The 15,574-nt window shown below is 40.8% G+C and overlaps 1 long non-coding RNA gene across 2 annotated transcripts in view; it reads right to left on the bottom strand.

Moving 5' to 3' along the window:
* Positions 1–14,490, bottom strand: part of LOC138850520 (uncharacterized) — a 59,029-nt gene extending 44,539 nt beyond the window's left edge. Inside the window, exons 1-3 of one of the 2 annotated variants that reach the window (XR_011390348.2) lie at positions 14,329–14,490; positions 8,936–9,048; positions 8,104–8,273 (exon numbers count right to left, since the gene is read on the bottom strand). This is a non-coding gene — a long non-coding RNA (uncharacterized LOC138850520). Of the gene's footprint in view, positions 1–8,103; positions 8,274–8,935; positions 9,049–14,328 lie in introns of those variants that run through there. The other variant, XR_016210519.1, reaches the window with a different exon arrangement.
* Positions 14,491–15,574: the final 1,084 nt, after the last annotated feature.

The following is a 15,574-nucleotide window of genomic DNA, read 5'->3' as shown; positions in this document are numbered from 1 at the left end:
TCTCTCTTCCTCTCTCCCTCCCTCCCTCCCTCCCTTTCAAATAATAAAAAGAAAAAAGTACAAGTAGCGATGAGAAAAGAAATCCATAAGCAAATTTATTCAACTGTTGAGAACATAGCATTGTACTGTATATTCACCCAGTTAAAAAAGGCAACAAAGATTCTGCTAAAATTGAAACAAATACAAATTTCAAATTTATGGTGAGGCTCAGGTGGAAGAATAGTAAATTCATTTATCTTTCATGAAATGTTCATGGGGACAATGCCTCAAAGACATCAACAGGTTACAAATATATAATTCATTTCAAGAAAGGATGAAATGATGTTGAAAATAAAGTTCATGGGCGGCGCCATGGCACAGTAGGTTAATCCTCCGCCTGCAGCACCGACATACCATATGGGCTCCGGTTCTAGTCCTGGCTGCCCCTCTTCCAATGCAGCTTTCTGCTATGGCCTGGGAAAGCAATAGAAGATGGCCCAAGTGCTTGGGCCCCTGCACCCGCGTGGAAGACCAGGAAAAGTCACCTGGCTCCTGGCTTCAGATCAGTGCAGCTCTGGCCATTGCAGCCCTTTGGGGAGTGGACCAACAGACAGAAGACCTTTCTCTCTGTCTTTTCCTCTCTCTATCTGTAACTCTACCTCTCAAATCAATAAATAAAATCTTTAAAAAAAAAAAAGAAAAGAAACTTCATATGACGACAATCCACATCAATTTGGGAGAAAACCTTTCCTCTTGTTCTTGCCCTAATTGAAAATGACTATAGGCCGGTGCCCCGGCTCACTAGGATAATCCTCCGCCTGCAGTGCCGGCACCTTGGGTTCTTGGAGCACCGGATTCTGTCCCGGTTGCCCCTCTTCCAGTCTAGCTCTCTGCTGCGGCCCGGGAGTGCAGTGGAGGATGGCTCAGGCCCGCATGGGAGACCAAGAGGAAGCACCTGGCTCCTGTCTTTGGATCAGAGCAGTATGCCGGCCGCAACGCGCCGGCCATAGTGGCCACTTGGGGGGTGAACCAACGGAAAAGGAAGACCTTTCTCTCTGTATCTCTCTCTCTCTCTCTCTCTCTCCCTCTCTCTCTCTCTCTGTCTAACTCTACCTGACAAAAAAAAAAAAAAGAAAAAGAAAATGACTACAAATTAACAAGCAGAAACAGTCAAGAGTGTAGATGTTGCAAACGGTCCAGCTTACACAATTCTTAATTTTTTCTATTTTTTTTAATTTTTTGAAAGTCAGAGAGAGAAAAAGAGAAAGGAAGGGTGAGAAGGAGGGAGGGAGTAGAGAGAGAGAGAGAGAGAGAGAGAGATTATCTTCCACCTCCCAGTTTACTTCCCAAAAGCTACAACAGCCAGAGTTGGGCGAAGCTGAAACCAAGAGCCTGGAACTCAATCTGGGTTTCCCACAGGAGTGGCAGGGACCCAAGTATAACATCATCACCTGCTACTTCCTAAAAGGTACATTAGCAGAAAGTTGGATCATAAGCAGAGGTACTGGGACTCGAACCAGGCACTCCATTCAATATAGGATGCTGGCATCCCAAGAGATATCATAACTGTTGTGCCGAATGTCTGCCCCATTCAGTTCTATGTGGCTAGCTAAATGGCTAGTATCATTGCTTACAAAATTGTCATGAATCTGATGGAGCTTATGTTGAGAAATAAAATTCATATTTTGTATTCTCATCTTTTAGTTTCATTTTACCATGAACTTCTTGAAATACTCTCACAAACCTGATGCTGTATTTTGACAATAGTTATAAGCCACCAAGGTTGAACAATTATGAACATTTTCACAACAAACAGCACAATTTTGAAATTGATTAACGATGTGAAGAGAAATTCTCAATCCCACAATAATAAGGAAGGCTGTGGCATTGCTTCTATGGAAACTTACAGATCAAATAAACAAAAGAGTAACAGAGGATTTGATAGCATGAGTAACCTTGAGTTATTCGGTTTATATTTCTTAACACAGACAAAAAAAGTACACATTTTTCTCAAGTATTACTGAAATATTTATAAAATTAACTTACTGGTTCCAATGAAACTCTCAATATTTTAAAGTAGTGCTACTCAAAGCATAGTCCTCAGCTCAATGTGTGTGTATAAACTCGCCATACCAAGAGGAGGAAGGGGCTTACACCAGAATGGAAACCAATTACATCATTCGGCACAGTGTAGTTCAGCTGACTTAACTTCCTTTCTTGTTTCTTTTTTCATCAAAGTATTCATTGGGAAGGAAGAGGAACATTGATTTCTGTCCTGTAGTAAGTGCTTTATCTCAGTACTGACAGTTAACAGTTCATTGCCCAGCTACTTAGAATAGTTTGTGATCAATCAAATTACCACAAAACTAGTATTTGATAATAAACTAAAAAGAAAGTTATCCACAGAGAAATTTTAAACAACTCGAGTTAAAAAATGAGAAATCTAAGTAAAATCACAGACTGTTCAAAAATTAATATGTGCAATAAGATCACCGTATTCCAAAAATCTACAAAATGTGTCAAAATGGTATCAGAAAACATTGTAAGCCTTAAAGGCATTCAATTATTATTGAATACAAATGAATTAAAAATTAAATTCAAAAGGTTTAGAATATTAATATCAAAGTAGCAGTAGAAAAATGCATAAAGATAAATGAAACTAATAAAAAAGAAAGGAAATGAGTAGATTTTGATCAATAAAACTTAATTTGCTCTCTGAAAATATCAACAAGATTAGCAAAGCTAAGGGAAAAATAGTAAAGGGAAATGCAAAAACACAAACCTTGCCAAAGCTGAAAAGGAGCTAGTGGCTAACCAAGACACCAGTGAGACCAGGCTGCTGGAGGCCTGAGCTATGGCTGTGATCTTGGAGTTTCACGAAGATGGAGAATTTCAGAACTGCAGGCTGAGATATTTGCTTCTGACGACTTTGGGTAGCGTGGAAAGGGAGCAAGACAAATGAGATACCGCAGGGTTTGGCTCAAATACAGTATGAAAGTAAAGGCTACTTTATGACTATAGTAAATGACTACTCCTGCCTGCATTCAGTAAGCAGAGACCAGTGAAAATCACTTTGAAAAATTCATTTTGAAAGCTGCCATATTAAAATATCTATTAAGTTCATAATGTTTCCATGTTTCTCATATGAAAATTATATCATTGATGAAAACTGAGTTAATGACCCAGAAAATATGGATAGTCTCAAACACTATGACTCTCCAAGACCCCATGAAACCAGTTCCATTCCACATGCCTTGCTACTTGCTATTGCATCTTTGAAATACTATAGCAATCTCTGCCATATCTTGACCTTAATTATTATTCTAGCAGTGTCTGGAATTAGTATTCAAGAAAGTAATATGCAGAATCAGACTCGAGAATAAAGAAGATTTGACTAGAAGGGATTGCAAACATGTGCTTATGTAATAGGTAAACTAATCAGAGATAATACTAGATTAATCAGGTATAGTTCTAAAAACCTATGAGGGAATTTCAGAAGTTTGTGAGAAAGCTGAATTTTAAAATGTTTATTTTGGTGCAAAAATATTTTTGAAATCTATGAATCAGTTTTTTAATGATACACATTTTTCCAATAACTTTTTGAAGTTCTGAATATGCTCTGGGTTGGTTAATGGAAATGTGGGCCCAAATTTGCCTAAGGAGCACTGGAATCCAAAAATCTTGGGTCAAAAATAGCAGAAGACATCCAAAGTCTGAAGAAAAGATGAATATTATATTATACCTATCATATGAGTCCAATTCATTTCACTGATCCTTTCAAAGTATGATGGGTCTGTGTGTGTGTGTGTGTGTGTGTGTATGAACAAACTTCTTTGATAACTTCAAGAAAATATTAGCAAGGAAAGAAATGAATACTGAAACAGAATTCTCCTCAATGATTTTATGATTTGCATATTTATGTATTTATTTATTTTTGCTCAGTATTCGAGAATTAGGGAGACAGCTGAAATCAAAATGGGAAGAGAAGAATCATGGACATATGTGGGCCCAGCCAACAGCACAGGACCACTTTAAGCAAAGTGGACATAGATCTATACAGCAATCAAGTCTCTGAAAGTTCTTGCACAGAGTTCTCTATGTTTCTCCATGACGTTCTCAGAAATAAATCAATTGACAAGAACTCAACTGATTTGTATAATCAAAAGAAAAACACAAAGAAAAACAAAAGGAATGTAGGAGAAGTGGAGAGAAAACCAGCTCTGTCCAGCACATGGAGAGTCAGTAGTTGCAGGGGGGCAGGGATCAAAAAGTTCATGGAACAACGGAAGTAACAGGTCACATGCATTTCTATGAAGCCTTTCAAGCCCCCTTGAGTAAGAGTCTCCCGCTCAGTTCTGAGGCCATATCACCTGAAGGCCTGGAATGAGGGGAAGTCTACGACCCAGGAAAGGAGTTCTGTGGCAGAAAGTGCCAAACAAAAGTCACTGACTCCTACTTTGCCTGCTGTAACACTCAGTTAAACACCAAATTCTATTCTGCATGCAAATGAAGATGTTAGCATCACCATCAAAGATGAAAGATACAAGTATGTTGATTCCAATCAATTTATCCAGTGTATTATTTTCAGTTTTAGTAAATAGAAAACTCAGAAGCAAAATGACACTCGCTCATGCCTGAGAGAGATGATTATTTTCATTTTTCTAATATCACTCGACACCATTTAATCTACAAGAGGTTTAACCATTTCATCATCACTTGGGACCTCACACTACATTGATAATGTCAGGCTGATAGATCCTTGCAGTAAGAAGCAACAAGTTCTTCCCATGTTTTAGTGAGGTCTACATGGTGACTTCCACAAAAATTCAGGAGGGATGGGCATTTGGCACAGTGGCGAAGATACCACTCAGGATGCCCACATCCCATGAGAGCACCTGGGTTCAATTCCAGCTTTGCTGCCAATTCCAGCTTCCTGCTATTGCACACCTTGACAGGCAGTGGTGATGGCTCAAGTACTTGGGTCGCTGCTACCCACATGGGAAATCCAGATTTAGTTTCAGGCTCCTGGCTTCAGCCTAGCAAAGCTCTGGGCCACTTTAAACAGAGTAAAACAGCAGATAGAAACTCTCTCTCCCTTTCAATAAATAAAATATACATAATTTAAGGATAAATAGGGACTGGCACGGTGGCATAATGGGCTAAGCCACTGTCTGTGGTGCCAGCATCCCATATGGGCACTGTTTCCTGTTCTAGCTGCCCCTTTTCTTATCCACCTCTCTGCTGATGGCCTTGGAAGGCAGTAGAAGATGGTTCAAGTTCTTGGGTCCCTGAACCCACAAAGAGACCCATAAGAAGCCTCCGGCTACTGATTTTGGATCAGCTCAGCCCCAGCTGTTGTGGCCACTTGGAGAGTGAACCAGCAGATGGAAGACCTCTCTCTGTGTCTTTCCCTTTCTCTGTCTGTAGCTCTACCTCTCAGATGAATAAATAAAATCTTTTTTAAAGAAGGTAAATAAATAATTTTTTAAGTTGAGAAGGACCTGGAGCCTGGAAATATCTGTGCCATCCATAAGTTCCCATGGAGATTCCTCACTTCAGACAGGATTCCCAACACTCAGGAGACCTGCTCTGTTGCCAATAACCCTCTTGCTCTGGCTAAATGAAGAAACACATTATAGAGCCATCATGACTAGAATAGAGGTCATCCGTGGACTCAACAGTGGCGACTTCCACTCACTGAGTCTAACGTAGTTGCTCCAGCTGAACTCAACTCTCAAGTGGAAAATGTGTTATTGTTTATTATGAATGAGGTAGCAATTTGTCCTCAAGAATAGACACATTAGGGATATAGATTTGTTGCCCTGCCCATCACATATCTGCCAGAATCGCCTTTGGTGGGTACACTAAATTTCTCATGCATCATTATGGCATCCTGCACAAGAATGCCTCTGGCAGAGGAGCACATTTCACAATGAAAGGGAGGCCATAATCGGACGCCTATGGGAGGTATAGGCCAAAAGGTGCTCTAATTATTTTTGACTTACAAAAAACTTTCATGAATAATGATTATTTCACAAAATTATTTTTAACTATTTTTCATTTTTATATAAAATAGGGTAAATGAATGATTATGTTAAATTTTTTAAATGCCATATTATTAAATATGACTTTTAGGTTCATATTTTGCTATCATTAGTGACCCACAACATAATGACATTTTACATTTAATAACTTTCATGTTGTTTAATTTGCCTTTAGATACATATGCATATTTAACTTATTATTAATAAATTTTAAAATTTGATATAATCTTGTCTGATTTGGAATCCAGTGTATCTCTGTAAATATCCCATTGTTGGGTATAATCATGATGAGTACTCTTTCTTAATACAGAGCATGCTTAACATAATAAGTAAGAGTTTTTATCAGCTGAATGCCACTTATAGATTTGCTAAGATCATCTTGAAATAAATTTGCTGAATTATTGTCACTAACTTACACTTCAACACCAAGCTTCATTATGTTTCTTGTATTTATCAACAATCTACTGAGTCTAAATTATATAACATGTAACTATGAATAAAACAAGTTGAAATTATAATGTTGGAAACCTTTAGTCAAGTTTCTGAGCACATTCATCCAATGCCATTAACCAAATACCTCAAGGTGCCAACATTGTCCCATTCCCAGAAAGAAATGAGAAAATGTTAAATAACTTATTAGCTATTTAACCAAATGCCATCACTATCTTCAACCACATAAACTTCTTCAAATACATCTATCAACCCTGGGACTTTGCAAATCCCTAGATGAGAGAGGCTGGTGCACTCTATCAGATGGTCATGGTGCCAGCTCTGAGATTCAGAGCTCTGACCAGTGACCTAGTGCATGCTGTCTCGCAGCTGATATACCTAGCAACTGAGGCCAAGGGGTGGGAGTGGCATTTCCACTTGTTTACACTTAACTTTGAAAAATTCTAAAAAGCATTTGAGACAGTTTGGAAAACAATTCAGAGAACAATGGTTCAAAAATAAGTAAGTAAGGCAACCAAGATAAAGGAAAAAGTAGGGTACATAATTATTATGGAAATTTTAATACATAAGGAAGGAGTACTGACACCAGAAAATACAGCAAAGACTTTCCTGACTTGTACAGAGGCAACACCAAGGCCACTTTGGAATCTTCACATCACTCAGGAAACACTTCATGGAAATCAAGAAAGGAAGCTACAGCATCCTGGCAGGTGATGAACTAATTCCCCATAGGCTACAGCACTGCTGCTCTGAAATGGGAACTACGACTTTACGGAAATTTAGAGATTGAAAAAGATGCTCTGACCATATTCCTCTCTCTTTTTCCAAACTCTCCTGTTGAAATTGATGAGCCAGACTGGGATATGTCAAACCCTCAATACAAAACATTATGAAAATCAAATCACCTTCACTAGGGCCTGCACTGTGGCGTAGCAGGTAAGGCTGCTGCCTACAGTGCCAGCATCCCATATGGGCCCGGTTCCAGTCCCGGCTGCTCCACTTCCAATCCAGCTCTCTGCTATGACTTGCGAAAGCAGTAGAAGATGGCCCAAGTTCTTGGGCTCCTGCACCTGCATGGGAGGCCTGGAGGAAGCTCCTGGCTCCCGGCTTCAGATCAGTGCAGCTCTGACCGTTGTGGCTATCTGGGGAGTGAACCACCAGATGAAAGACCTCTCTCTCTCTCTCTCTCTCTCTCTGCCTCTGCTTCTCTGTAACTCTGCCTTTCAAATAAATAAATAAATCTGCTTTAAAATCACATTCACCTTAAAATTGCCACAACACCAAACTGCCAGGAGAATTCCTTGTCTGCTCTGCCCAGTCTTAAATATCAAAACAGGATCATCCAAATCCTTAACAGTAATACCAGTTGCTTAGGCGCTGTAAGAATAGAGATCACTAAATTTAGGGAGAAAAATTACAAACAGGCGATGTGCTAAGACAAAAAGAATATGTAATTGCCAAATTCAGAAGAAATCTAAATCCAAGAAAGTCTTGTTACTAACAACATAGATGAAGATTATGACTTCTTATTTTTCCTTGCATTCTCTTCAGATATAATTCCACCATCTTCACTTTATTATTCTAAAAAGGGATTATACTTTTCCTCCTTTTTATCCCTGTATTCACTTACCATTGTATGTAACGTGTGGTTGGTTTGTGGTGTTTTCATTGTAATTTCATCTGGAGGCTGCAGAATTTTGAGAGATCACAACCAACCATATAATCAATAGGCATAACCCAAGCAGCCAATATTCCAGGAGACGGTAGCAGATGACAGTAATAGATATGACAGATAATTATCTATCATAAAACAATACACATATTCATATGAGAGGGCTTCAAACATTTCATGGAAAATGGAATTAAACTATAATGCAAATTACCCATAAGTTTCCTGAAGTCACCTCCTAAAACAACACAGTTGGCTTTCCATATCCACAAGTTCCACATCCTCAGATTCAACCAAATGCAGATGAAAAATATTCAAGAAAAAAATCTTTCACTTGTATTTAACACTTTTATCTTATCATTACAGTAAAACATCTATTTGCATATATTGTACTAGATACCATAAGTAATATAGAGATGACTTAAAGAACACAGAAGGATATGCATAGTTCATATACAAATATTACTCTCCCTTATAGGAGGGACTGCAGCATCTGCAGGTTTTGTTATCCACATGGATCCTGAAGCAAATGCCTCACAGGCACCAAGGAACAAATGTATGTTCTGTATTATAAGTAAGAGCAAAAACATGGGAGACATCAGACGTTTGCTGGATAAAATCAAAGACACCTTAAACACCAAGGGTGTCAAACGGGTAGTACTGGATTGCAACATGAGGGTTATAAAGAGCTGCTCATAATCCTGTGCTGTCCATTCCAGCTAACAAAACCTGCAAGGTCTCCGCTGATAGCAAAAGCAGACCTGGGAGAGAAACTGGTGGGAGAAATACATACGAAGATGGCACCAGAAGAGCTCTTGTGACCGTGAGTTGCTGGTACCTAGGAGCACAATGTTGACGATAGGAGCAGTCACTGTAGCACGATAGAGCTTGTAGCAGAAAACAAACCTGAAAATGGAAATAAATAACCTTCAGGTTCAGGTGGAAGATCCATTAGCCAGCAAAATTGCTGTGACCATGTAACCAGAATTACTCTAGAATAGAGAGGAGAAAATTGAGCTGCTGAGAAGCCATTAGAATGCTGAAAAGGGCCGGCGCTGCGGCTCACTAGGCTAATCCTCCGCCTTGCGGCACCGGCACACCGGGTTCTAGTCCCGGTCGGGGCTCCGGATTCTGTCCCAGTTGCCCCTCTTCCAGGCCAGCTCTCTGCTGTGGCCAGGGAGTGCAGTGGAGGATGGCCCAAGTGCTTGGGCCCTGCACCCCATGGGAGACCAGGATAAGCACCTGGCTCCTGCCATCGGATCAGCACGGTGCACCGGCCACAGCGCACTGGCGGCGGCAGCCATTGGAGGGTGAACCAACAGCAAAGGAAGACCTTTCTCTCTCTCTCTCTCTCACTGTCCACTCTGTCAAAAAAAAAAAAAAAAAAAAGAATGCTGAAAAGGAAGCTAGATATTGAATTTGACCTCTGCATTGGTGTGCTCAGGCTGCCAGAACAAAGTACAAAGTAACAAAGTATCTTCTCTTGCTCAAGCAACAGAAATGCATTTCCTTCCAGTTCTAGAGGCTGGAATCAGAGATGGAGGTGTTGGTGAGGTTTCCCTCCAAGGCCTCTCTCCCTGACTTGCCGATGGCTATCTTCTGCATGTATTTTCGTGCGCCCTTCCCTCTGTGTGCGTCTGTGTCACAATCTCCTCTTCTTCTGAGGACATGAGTTGTATGCATTAGTCGTATGATTTCATGTTGTCTGCATTTCTTCTTTAAGGGGCCTATCTTTCTGAGGTATTGATGGTTATGGCTACAACATACACATCTTGGGGAGTAGGGATGCAATTCACTGTGGAACAACCTCCTTAGGATTCCAGATCTTTTGCCTGGAATGCATCCCTTGTCCCCTTCCCAATACACTTTTTCTTGACCATTCATAATAATCCAACAGGGCTCAGTTTAGATGTAATTTCCTTAGGACTATCTTTCCCAAATCACATAACTCCAAAAAAAATTCTGATCTGTTGTTTTACTTCCTTTTATCACTGATAGTTTATAAAAATTGGTTATTTTTGTACTTTTCTCTGAAAGGAGAACTTCTACTTTGCTATGGCCCTATCTAAATACTGATGGATTTCGTGGTCACAAAAGGCTTCCATAGTCTTGGCAGCTCATGACAAGAGCCTCAGGTGATCACTGGCATCATAAATAAGAGTGTCAATTGTTAAATCAACAACAGGAGTCACTGTGCACTTACTCCCCACGTAGGACCTCTATCCTTAATGAGTTACACTATGAAAATTAACTGTAAAACTTGTTCTCAAACAGTACTTTATACTTCATGTGTGTATGGGTACAAATTGTTGAAATCTTCTCTTAGTATAGAGTTGGTCTTCTGTACATAAAGTTAATGAAAAATGAAATTTGCCGGCGCCGTGGCTCAATAGGCTAATCCTCCACCTTGCGGCGCCGGCACACCGGGTTCTAGTCCCGGTCGGGGCGCCGGATTCTGTCCCGGTTGCCCCTCTTCCAGGCCAGCTCTCTGCTGTGGCCAGGGAGTGCAGTGGAGGATGGCCCAAGTGCTTGGGCCCTGCACCCCATGGGAGACCAGGAAAAGCACCTGGATCCTGGCTCCTGCCATCGGATCAGTGTGGTGCGCCGGCTGCAGCGGCGGCCATTGGAGGGTGAACCAACGGCAAAGGAAGACCTTTCTCTCTCTGTCTCTCTCTCTCACTGTCCACTCTGCCTCTAAAAAAAAAAAAAAGAAAGAAATTTAATGAAGAATGCAATGGGAGAGGGAGTAGGAGGTGGGATGGGAGTAGGAGTGGGAGGGCGGGTATGGGGGGAAGAACCACTATATTTCTAAAGCTGTACCTATGAAATTTGTATTCATTAAATAAAATCTTTCTGCAAAAAAATTGGTTATTTTTCATATAAGTTATCACAGTTAATAATATCACCATATGACTGGTGTGTTATTTTTTTCTTGCTGTTCAGTCACTCTCACCATCCCACTAGACTGTGGCTTTATGGATTTTTACTTCATTACCACCAAGTAACACAGTCCCTGATGGATACAAATAATAATAATAACTAGCATCTATTGAGAGTTTACTATGTGTCACTTCACTAAGCATTTTGTATATATTAGTCTTTTATTGCTCCAAACATCACTCATATAAATATTAATCTCCTTATCTTATAAATGGAAAAAATAGACATTAATAAATGTTCTCAAAATTACACAAGAAGTGAGTAAGCATTTTGGATGCCCAATAGATATTTGTTGAACTGTTAACAAGTGCATAAATAAATTTAATCTCCCATAAACACAAGGGGAAAATTATAGTTTACTAATATTGTGGAATACTAGAAAGTCTTTGACAAGGATAAGGAAATTTTATGCAGCACCATGAGAAGAAATCATATATTATTTTTTGTTTATTTTATTTTCATCTACTTGAAAAGTAAAATGACAAAAAGAGATATCTTCTATGCCCTGGTTACTCCCCATATGCCTGCAAGACCCAGAGTTGGGCCAGGTTGAAGACAGGAGTCTTGAATTCCATTCAGGTCTCTCACATTGTGGCAGGGGACCAAGCACTTGAACCATCATCTGCTGCCTCCCAGGAAGTTAGATCAGAAAGAGAGTAGCAGGAACTCCAATCAGAACTCCCATAGGGTTGCAAGCATCCCAAGCGATGGCTTAGCTGCTTCACAACGCCTGTCCTGTGAAGTGATATATAATTAATTGAAAGAAGCAAGTCACAGAACAATTACATCTTCCCATTTGTATAAGTGTGCATATATTAATGGATGTTGAAAGTCTGAACAGATGCAGCCCCAAGTTATTTTGGAGACTGATAAAATAAATTTAGAGGAAAGTATTTTTTCAATATCTGTATTTGATTTATTTGAAAGACAGAGTTACAGAGAGAGAAAGGGAGAGATAGAAAGAGAGAGAGAGACAGAGAGAGAGAGAGAGGAATCGTCCATTTGCTGGTTCATTCCCCAAACGGCCACAATGGCCAGAGCTGGGCCAGGCTGAAGCCAAGAGCCCAGGTGCAGGGGACCAAGCACTTGGGCCATCTGCCGCTGCTTTCCCAGGCACATTAGCAGGGAGCTGGATCAGTGGTGGAGCAGCCAGGACTTGAACCAGTGCCCATGTTGGATGCTAGCATTGCAGGTGGCAGTTTAATGCATCACACAATACCACAACACTGGCTCTCAGGGAAAGCAAATTTTAAAACTGATTTTTTGGTTTTTGCTGTAAATACTTATATATTTTTAAATGTTTTATTAAAAATTTCCATTACACTTAAATGTTAACAACTATAGTAGTAAAAAGTACTTACATTATCACACTATTTTTATTGAGTTTAATTTGTTTAGACGTAGTCTCAGAACAGTTCAAGATGGTAGACTTTATTATACCTTCCTCACCTGTCTTGCCACTTTTCAGTAACACAGAAGGGTGGGATCACTCAGATGTGCCAGAATTTTTTTAACCTCTAATTTTTAAAAAAATAGTTAAAGGGAGCCAGTGTTATGAGCAGGTTAAGCCATCACTTGCAGCATCCCACATGGGTGTTTTTCAAGACTCAGCTGCTCTACTTCTGATTCAGCTCTCTGCTGCTGGGCCTGGGAAAGCAGTAGAAGATGGCCCAAGTGCTTGAGACTCTGCAAACAATGTGGGAAACCTGGATGGAGTTCCAGGCTCCTGGCCTCAGCCTGGTCCAGGCTGGGCTGTTGGGACCATTTGGGGAGTGAACTAGCAAATGGAAGATCTCTCTCTCTCTCTCTCTCTCTCCCCCCATCTCCCACTCCTTCCTTCCCCCACTCTGTCTCTCCCTAACTCTTGTCTTTCAAATAACTAAAGAAATATTTTAAAAATAGTTAAAAGCTGTCAAAATTGGCTACAAAAAGCAAACAAAAATATACACAAAATATACTGTTCTACAAAACAGGAGAGCATAAAAATGAGCCATGATTGAAGTGAGCAGGAGGGTGTTTGTCAAGCACAGCTCAGGGATCTTTCAGAAAGGTGGACTCCTCCACTCTTGCAACAATAGCAGGAATCAGCAGGCTATGAGAACTCGGAGCAGCGAGACAGGACAAGCATCCCGGATGTGTCTGACCACACTCGGACAGACGGTGAGTCTTCACTCCTGCATTACTCAGTGAGGTATGAGCACTTGTGTGCTTATATTTCCCCTCACCCGCTTTCTTTTTATTATTATTTTTTTAACAGGCAGAGTGGACAGTGAGAGAGAGAGACAGACAGAGAGAAAGGTCTTCCTTTGCCATTGGTTCACCCCATAATGGCCGCCGCCGCCGGCGCACTGCGGCCGGCGCACCGTGCTGATCCAAAGCCAGGAGCCAGGTGCTTCTCCTGGTCTCCCATGCAGGTGCAGGGCCCAAGCACTTGGGCCATCCTCCACTGCACTCCCTGGCCACAGCAGAGAGCTGGACAGGAAGAGGGCCAACCGGGACAGAATCCGGCGCCCCGACCAGGACTAGAACCCGGTGTGCCAGCGCTGCAGGCGGAGGATTAGCCGATTGAGCCGCGGTGCTGGCCCCCTCACCCACTTTCACAGAAAAGCATAGATTTCCTCTGCCCATAAGAATATAGCAAAATAAATATAGCAGATAAATTAACAGAGTACCACAATTGCAAAGATGATCAAACAACCAATAATCTGTAAATATTTGAAAAAGCCAGAACACAGAAGACAAACACCAAACGCAATACACAATAGCACATATACCCAAGGAAACAGAGCTAATGGTTTGAATAGCAGGGATTTAACAAAAGGCTATGATATCCTCTAGTGGTACAACAGTATGTTTCACCCACATTAAAAAAAATCAAGCAAGATAATGAAAGTTTAAGTCTTAATGGTTGATATATAATACCCCAAAATTGTATAGGCTAAATAAGAAACTGAACATCACCACTAAATCAAATCACTGTTTGAGGTGTAACCCTTATCATTTACACAGAAAAAAAGGAGAATGAGGTAACAGCATCAGGTAAGGGTACGAGACACAGTGCAGAAGTTCAACATCCATTCATAAGGCCCACAACAAATAAGAGAAATAATAGCATCACCCAAAGAGCCTTGTGTTACTCCCCCTCTTCGCAGAGGAACGACACTAGACCCCGCGCTGTTCTTTTGTCTGCTCAGCCCTTCCCCAGTTTGCTGCTGGTCCTTCCGGGTTGGCTGCCGACCCTCCTACCTTCGTGGTAGGGCGGTGCCCCCTGCCACTTTCCCCGCTTCCACGGAGGAGCGGCACACCGCCGGCCGGCTCTCTCGGGGGCTGCTCAGGTGTTCCTTCAGATAGATGTTCCTGGTGCATGGTGTCTCTCTCCTCCTTTATAGTCCTCTTCCACCAATCCCAACTCTGCTACCCACACGCCGAGTACGCTGCTCTCCTCCAATCAAGGGCAGGATCAGCTCCTGCAGGTCATCACTCAAGTTGGCGAGAGGCAGCTGCGTAGAAGTTGTTTACTCCCTTCTCAGCGCCATATTGTGGGAGAGCAAGTGCATAGAATAAGCCTTAATTCCAGTAACTTAGTCTAGTCCGAGTTGCTCCCCACACCTTGAATCAGTAAATAGTGACAGATGACACTACCTTGAGATGCAGTGAAAGAGTAAGACATTGCTTCTCCCCAACAAGTGGTCCCGGCAGCCATATGCCTACTATTAAACTCCACCCGGTCACAGCTAACAATATAGGGGCAGACACAGAATGCTGGCTGACATAAACATTATCTTTCCCAGGAGTCTGGGATTTTAAATGGAAACAGAGACTGAGATTTCTGAATCACAGTAGTGGTAAAGACCTAATGAGCAGATGCACATACTCAGCTGTGCTGGAATACAAGAACTAGAAGTGATCTCATCATGCTTCTGCCCATTAATCCCCAAAAGCTCAATTGTCAGAGTTACTTCAGTATCCTTTCACTTAATTCCTTTGTTGTTAATGTCATTTCTGTTTCATGCACGGATTTTGTTTACTATAAATATGATGGTACTTCAAAAACTTCATGGAAAATTGAATTAAAAGATGAGTTTATTTTGGTGCAAAATTCCATGGAGAGTTTTTTTCATAATATTCACTTTCCAGAAAGTTTTTGAAGATCTCTCCTATAATAACTAATACAAATACAATAAAATTCCAATAAAATTTTCAACAGTATTACTGAAGGAATGTTACAAGTTCATTCTTAAATTCACCTGGAAAACTAAATACACAAGAACAACCAATAAAATATGAGAAAGAGAAAATAATGAATGGAGAACTGAATTGTCAAATAAATTATGAAGGTACAGCATATGAATATGTGTTAGATAATACACAAAAAATGAAAAAGATGATCCAGAAGCAAATGTGCTTAGAAATTCTTTAGTGCACATTTATTTAGGAATGTCTTTCATTCACCTTCAAATTTGAAGGATAGTTTTACTGTATATAAAATTTG

This window comes from Oryctolagus cuniculus, chromosome 7 (assembly GCF_051225735.1).
Source record: "Oryctolagus cuniculus isolate XC-2025 breed Fujian yellow rabbit chromosome 7, ASM5122573v1, whole genome shotgun sequence".
Classification (NCBI taxonomy): domain Eukaryota; kingdom Metazoa; phylum Chordata; class Mammalia; order Lagomorpha; family Leporidae; genus Oryctolagus; species Oryctolagus cuniculus.
This window is presented reverse-complemented; position numbering and strand designations above follow the sequence as displayed.